Below are 7,406 nucleotides of genomic sequence, written 5' to 3' on the forward strand. Positions count from 1 at the left end.
ACTCGTTCAAAATCTTCACTGTGTCCTTGTCAGCTGAAGAATTTGCGAACAGAACTTTTAACTTATCTTATCCAAATTTTTGGCTTTGCCGCTCAAACCGTTACGCTTCCCACGATCTAACACGATCTCCACTTCTCAGTACGTGGGTGACACATGTCATGCGAATGAAAAGGGTCAGGGGCACGTTCGTCCAATTTCTTTGGGCGAACCGTTTTTCACCGTGGCTATAAATACCCCCTCTCCCTGCCTCACTTCTTTTACTCCGCTCGACCTCTCTCCAGCTCGAGCTTCTCAAACCCTAGCGCCGCTACATCATCGTCTCCAGTGAGGAAGAGCTTCACTGCCTCGACCTCGTCGCCGCCGTACTCACGCCGGCCGCGGAAATCTTCACTCCGCCGCCGCCGTAGCCATCTTCCTCCGCCAAGTTAGGCGTGGAAGATCTGCACAGACGAGCTTAACTTCTCCACATCCCAGTTCGTCGTGTTCTTCGTTCAGGGTAATTAAAAGTTACTTTTACTGCCCACTTTGATTCAAATGTTTACTACAAAATCTTCAAAGGTTTTTTTTTCAAATCCTCACACACTAAACACCTCACATGTCATCTACTCTTGATTCGTTTCTCTAAGCATCACTTTTCTTCAAGATTCCTCAATTGTGTGGATCTTCGATCTATACAACTCTGGAACCTAAGACAAAGAACGCGTAGTGAAATTCTTCAAGACTCATCTGGTCAAATTCCTCAAACTTGTTCTTATTGAAAAACCTTCTGAGAACGCACATGACCTCTCCAAATTTCTCGCAACTATACTCTGTTCACAGGTACTCATGTCCGCTGCTGAATCACTAGGTTCTCATCAACTTAACTCATTTGCAGCGTTCCTTGAAGAAAAGTTGCATACTTCTTCAGAGAGTTCAATTGTTCAAATTCCTCAACTAAAGAAAATGGCTAATGAAAAGAGGCCACAGAAAGGAGGAAAGAAGCCTGAGGTCAATACTGCCTTTGAAATCCCTGAGGACATTTATGCTGGGTACTGCACACCCCCTGACGAAGATAAAAATCAGCGCAAGGTGCGCATTCAGAGGATAGAAAGGAGATGGGCAAAAGAGTGGAGGGAGTACAGGTATGTGTCTCCAAAATACATGAAGAAATTGGCTGTCACTCCTCCATGCTCAAGACCTCCATTGGCACCTGGCCAAGAGGCAGATCCCACTAGCATCAAGCGCGGTGAGGATTTTCCTGAAGAATGGGCCAAGCGCCAGGCCAAGTTGGCCAAACAGGCAAAAGATGCAGTGAGGAAATTCAACGAAGATTCCACTGCTGCTGCTGCTGAGGCCTCTGTAAGGCCGAGGAAATCCATGCCAAAGAAGCCTGTGCAGAAGCCAAGTGCCTCTTCTTCAATGCCCTCACGACCAATTTCCTCAGCTCAGCCCTCACGGCCAATTCCTCAAGCCGCTCCTGCTCCTCCAAAGTCCTCAGCTGCTCCGATAAAATCCTCAGCACCTGTGCATCTTGCCACGTGCCAAAGGACTACAGGCATCTCTATTGCCTCAGGAGCTTCAGCTAGTTCCTCAGCTGCACCATATTCTTCAACTGGACCCTCTCTGCTGAAGACTAAGACCACTGCAGGACGAGGCTCTCGCCCAAGTCCTAAGAAGAAGCAGGTCGCCTTCCAAGTACCGTCTGATGAAGACGAAGCTGATGATGAAGAACTTGCTGAAATCATCAGAGACAGGCAAGTCAGGGCCGCTAGAGCCAAGGGCACAGAAGTGCCACTGCTTTTGGATCCAAAGCTGATCCTCGACTATATTGATCTCTGGCACAAGGACCCAAACACTCCTATGCCTGATTTCAAGTTGACACCTGGCCAAAGTCACATGCTAACCCATTTCATCAGTGAAGAAAAATGGAAATATGAGAAGGCCAGGCAACTCAAGAAAGCACAGTACAGGAAGGAGAAGTTTCTGAAGAACAACGTTGTCTCTATGACAACTGATGAACTCATAAAGCTCCAGTCTGAAATCATAGTCCTCAGTGATGATTTCAACGATTACTATGCTGATTGGAAAGGAGCCAAGGTCAGGTTCGTCAATCTGATGAAGACACTCACTCGAAGTGCCGCTGCTCCTGTGCATATTGAAGTCACTCCGGCTGAAGCATCTGCTCAGCAAACTGAAGAACATGCCCGCACCGCTGATGACAATCAGGCTGCTGAAGATAATGTGAGTTCCAGGGCTGATGACTGCATTCCAGCCGCTGATGAAATTCCCAGGGCACCCACTAGTGGTGCGCCTGAAGAAAATGAAGAGGTCAGGGCAACTGCATCAGTTGTGCCTGAAGAAACTGCACCAAATTCCTCTGCTCCACCTGCGCCTACTCCAACTCCAATCCTTCCATCTGCATCAGATGTGAAGAAGACCAAGGCTGCAGAGCGTGCAGCAGTGAAGAAAAGGAAAGCATCAGCTTCTTCAGATTCTTCTGTTCCGAAGAAAATGAAGCCTATGACCAGCTCTTTTGCAAACCCGATTGATGCCGTTCCAATCTCAATCATGCCATCAAAGAACCATGTTCCTTTTGGTCAAGAATATGTGATCCCTAGCGGATCTGATGAAGAAACTCCTTCTGCTGCTACGTCAGAGCAGATGGATGAAGAAATTGAAGTGGATGAAATCCCTTCAACCCCAGTTGTTTCCTCGCCTGTGCCTCAGTTTACTGCTGAAGAGGCCGGCGTTGAAGCAATTGAAGATGAAGATGTGGAAATTGGTTGTACCACACCTGTGATGAATGATGACTTTTGGGAAAGTCAGCACCCCAATTCTCCACTCTTCACTCCACTCCAGCAAATTCCTTAGTCCCCTGTCACTACAGTTCAAATGGGATCTGATGAAGCTCATGAAGACATTCCAGCCGCTAGTGCTGAAGAAACTGAAAATGAAGAATTCAAGAACCAGGCTGCCACTAAAGAGGAACCAGAAATTCCTCAGCCTGAAGAACCTGAGATTGCGATTCCTGAGGTTGTGATGCAACTCACTGACACTCCTCTGCCCAAACCAAAGGATCCTTTCTCCAGGAAGCAAAAATTCAAGACTAACGCCTTCTTTGGCGAGCATGTATTCTTCACTGATTACAACCCTTATGACTCTGCTCGCATAAGGAAGAGGCGTTTCTGGACTGCCAGCCAGGCAAATTTCTATTCCTCAGTGCCGTTCGACAAAGACAAAGTCTTCGATCATGAGCACATTCCTCACGTGGACATGGAATCTTTGCCGTGCTTTGTGCCAGTCCTCAGTGTTCTTCACGACGCTGGACTGTTAAATTTCTCCACTGACATCTGTGATTGGAATGAAGAACTTATTCTTCAATTATATGCAACGCTGCACATCACCGGAAATTCTGAAGATGTGAATTCATGGGTGCTGGACTGGATGTCTGAAAACACTCACTACAAGGCACCAGCTACTGAATTGCTTCGTGCCTTACCTCTCAGTCCGCCCCTTGAAGGTGCTTGTTGCGTCTATAATGAACCTGAGCTAACCGATCACGACATGCAAGTGCTAATGAAGCCTTTGAAGCCAGGTTAGACCTCAAGAACAAAATTCCTTGTGAAGGAATTGCTGTATGTGCCTCGGACTGTCTATCGCATTCTGACGAAGACATTGAGTCCAATCAAGGGCCACGACTCAAATGAAGAAGAAGTCGTTGGCATCATGAAGAATCTGCTTTTCAATATCATTCATGGCATTCCCATCAACTTCCAAGATTTCTTCATGAGGACTCTGGCTAATGTCGCCATGTCACCATTTGAGTTGAAGCCTTATGCACCTTGGATTATGAGATTCATCAAGACAAGGTCTTCACTCAACTATAAAGCTGATACACTGAACCATTGCAGCTACTTGCCCCCAATTGAAGTCCTCAAACGGACATTTGCCTCAGCTGATGAAAAGGGCAAGGCTACTGCTGTAATTGATGAAGGCATTCGTCCATTGGATGGACAATTTCGCAAGGCTGCATCCTACTCCACCAATGATGACTCTGCCACCCATGACTCTGCCGCCAACGAACCTAAGCAAAATCCTCAAGGCACAGCACCCAGGGTGATGACTGACCGTGAGCTTCTCCTCAGTCTTCACCAGAAGGTTCATCGCAATCATAAATGGGTCAAGCGTTAGTTTGGTTCAATTCTTCACAACATGACTGCTACCCACAATGCAGTGAAGAAAAACCACTACTACCTTCATGAAATCCTCAACCGCACCTGGGCTGTTCTGTCTCAAGTTTATAGTGAAGAAGATCTGAATACAATGGGTCTCAAGGATGATCTTGACTGGGCTGCACCTCCTCCGAAGAAGTACAAGAAGGTCAAGGTTCCTTCCTTGGTGGCCAGCTCCTATTCTTCATCATGTCACACTGAGGAACATGAAGATTTGGACGACACTGCGGCAGGCCCTACTCCAACAACCGACCCCAATAACGCTGACGCTCCTTCATCACCTTGATATTCTTCAGGGGCGTTAGTCCTCATTTTCGACCCTTTTGGTCATTTGATGACAAAGGGGGAGAAATTTGAGGTAGTATTCAAGCGGGTCTATCTTATGGGCGTTTTTTTCTAAAGTTACAATTCTCGTTCTTCTGATGACTTTGTTGGATCGAGTTGTAAACTTAAACTCTATGGTGGCCTGATACTTTTGCTGTTTCTTCTGCATGCTTATTTCTCATTAATGTTATTGCACGCATGCTGAATTACACCAGTCACCATATTTCATCATGCATTTCAAATTCTTCATATATTATTTCAAATGTGTGTATGAATTACAAGATATAGGGGGAGATCTCCATGATTCAACTCTTCAAGTGTGCATTGCTTCAAAAGCAAATTCCTCACTATGCACATCTTCAGGGGGAGTTCTTCTATATCTTGCAATCAAATTCCTCAATATCAGTATTTACACTTCATATGTTTATCCTCGTTGAAAACTTAACCTATATTGTCATCAATCACCAAAAAGGGGGAGATTGTAAGTGCATCTAGTGCCCCTTAGTGATTTTGGTGTATTGAAGACTTATAGGTTAAGGGACTAATGCGTTTATGAGTGTACATAGGTCTATAAGTCTATGAGGAGTTTATATTTACAGAGAAAGTCGACCCCTAAAAATGAAGTTCTTCAACTGAAGACTTTGGATTTCTGAAGACTTTCTGAAGACTTTCAAAGTGAAGAAATTGGTGTGACCTTGAAGACTTTGTATTCATTTGAGGAATATGAAGCGTGAAGACTTTTGTTTTTGTAGTTTCATTTTCTCTTTCTTGAGTCATAGGAAACACCGTACTGTTAAAGGGGGTCGAGGAAATACTAAGGAAAAATTTCCATGTGATGCTCAACTCAAAATCCTACACCTATCAATCCCTTCGAGTGAAGCCATTGGAAATCTCATACAGTTCAGTCATATTCTTCAGTGACAGAGACGAAGTTCTTCTGGTCTCTAAGGAATTTGTTCTGACTGAGGAGTTAGGAATTCGCCAGTGCGGATTGCCTACACAGTGAGGAACATGATAGCCCTAAGGAATTTGAACCTCAAATTTCCGACCATTGCTGTGCTATGCGCCAGCTGTCCCAAAATATCTACCCACCTAATGGTCATATCATTGAAGGGCATTTATGTCTTATCATGCGGGCTGCTCCCTAGGCTATAAATAGCCGCCCCCTACAACCACTAGCTGGTTGGCTGCTCCGAGAGAAACTGACACTTGTCATTTGAGAGCATCCCATCCTCCGAGGACTTTGAGCGAAAATCATCAAGTGAGGAAAAACCCCAAACCTAAACACCTACAAACCCAAAGTGATTGAGCATCACTGAAGAGATTGATCCTGCGTGGATCCAATGCTTGTTACCTTTGAAGACTGTGCTTCTTCCAGACGGTTAGGCGTCATGGTCTAGAGCATCCAAGAGGAAATTGTGGATCACCGAGTGACCGAGTTTGTGAAGGTTCGGAAGTCACCTGAAGACTTACCAAGAGTGATTGGACGAGGTCTGTGTGACCTTAGTTCAAGGAGAATACGGTGAGGACTGTGTGTCCGAGACTGGGTGTCCTCAGGTTTAAATACCTAGCCGCTCCAACTAGACGTACAACTGAGACAGCTGTTGGAACTGGTCTACCAAATCATTGTCTTCACCAAGCCAGCTGGTTCTATTTCCTCAACTCTTTCATTTCGTCATTCCTGTGTTGTGCAATTGTTCATATATGTGTTTGAAGACTTTGACTGAACACTTTCTCAATTTCCTCAGTTCAATTTCCTCAGTCTGTTTGTCTTCATCCTGTGTTATCCTGTGTTTACGCTTTTTGTACTCTGTGCTTGTTTTCATTTCATCATGATGACTATGCTTGTGTTCTGCTATGCATAGTTTTGACTACTTATTCCGCTGCAAGTAGTTCTTCGCTAAGGAATTTCCTCACCCACAAATTCCTCAGTGAAGAATTTATAAAAATCGCCTATTCACCCCTCCTCTAGTCGATATGACGCACTTTCAGCATGTGTGAAAGAGACATGGACAACACTCGATAAAAGTCGAGAAAAAACGTGTGTGTCTTATGCAAACATATCACACATGCATCTTTGACAACGGAAGCAAGGTGAGGAGATAGTGTGTGGTTGTTTGCAACCGAGAGAGCAAGACCCCTAGCACGTGGCCAAGAGGGGTCTGACAAACAAGGGAGAGAGGTCGAGAGAGACATACGGAGAAAATGCAGACATGGGGAGGAGAGAGTGTATGTTTGTCATAGAGAGATCCCCTGAAGATCGTGATGGGACTACATGGGTGGGAGATCGAGTGACAAGGTGTGTGCGCGATAGAAGATACCACGAGAGATATCGAGATAGACGTATGGATGGAAGGAGACAATACGTGTGTTCCTGATGGCTAGTGAGAGATAATCATACTTAGGGGGGGAGTGCTTGCGCCTATGATGAAGTGAGGGATTATGGTACTTATTAGGGGGGTGCGTGTCACATAGAGAGAGAACAAGGGCGGAGAGTGTTGGATGGGTCTATATGTATAGCGCGAGCGAGACATGTGTATGTGTGAACCAGGGAGATATAAAGTTTGAGAGAGATTGAGGAGCCCCGATAAGGCTGAGTGGTGCGTCAGATAGCTGAGAGGGGGAAAGAGATATTCCATCCGCTCGATAATGCAGTGCATGTAATTTTTTTAGAAGTCAAACTTTGGAAACTTTGATCAAGTTTACACAAATGTTATTTATATCTTCAATACCAAAGATACATCATACGAAACTACATCTCATGGTGAATCTAATGGTATATGTTTGCCGTTCCAGATGTAATTGTTTTTCTCCACGTACATGGTCAAACTTTGTGATGTTTGACTTTTCAGCAAATGAATATGCTATGGA

Source organism: Aegilops tauschii, chromosome 7 (genome assembly GCF_002575655.3).
Source record: "Aegilops tauschii subsp. strangulata cultivar AL8/78 chromosome 7, Aet v6.0, whole genome shotgun sequence".
Lineage (NCBI taxonomy): Eukaryota > Viridiplantae > Streptophyta > Magnoliopsida > Poales > Poaceae > Aegilops > Aegilops tauschii.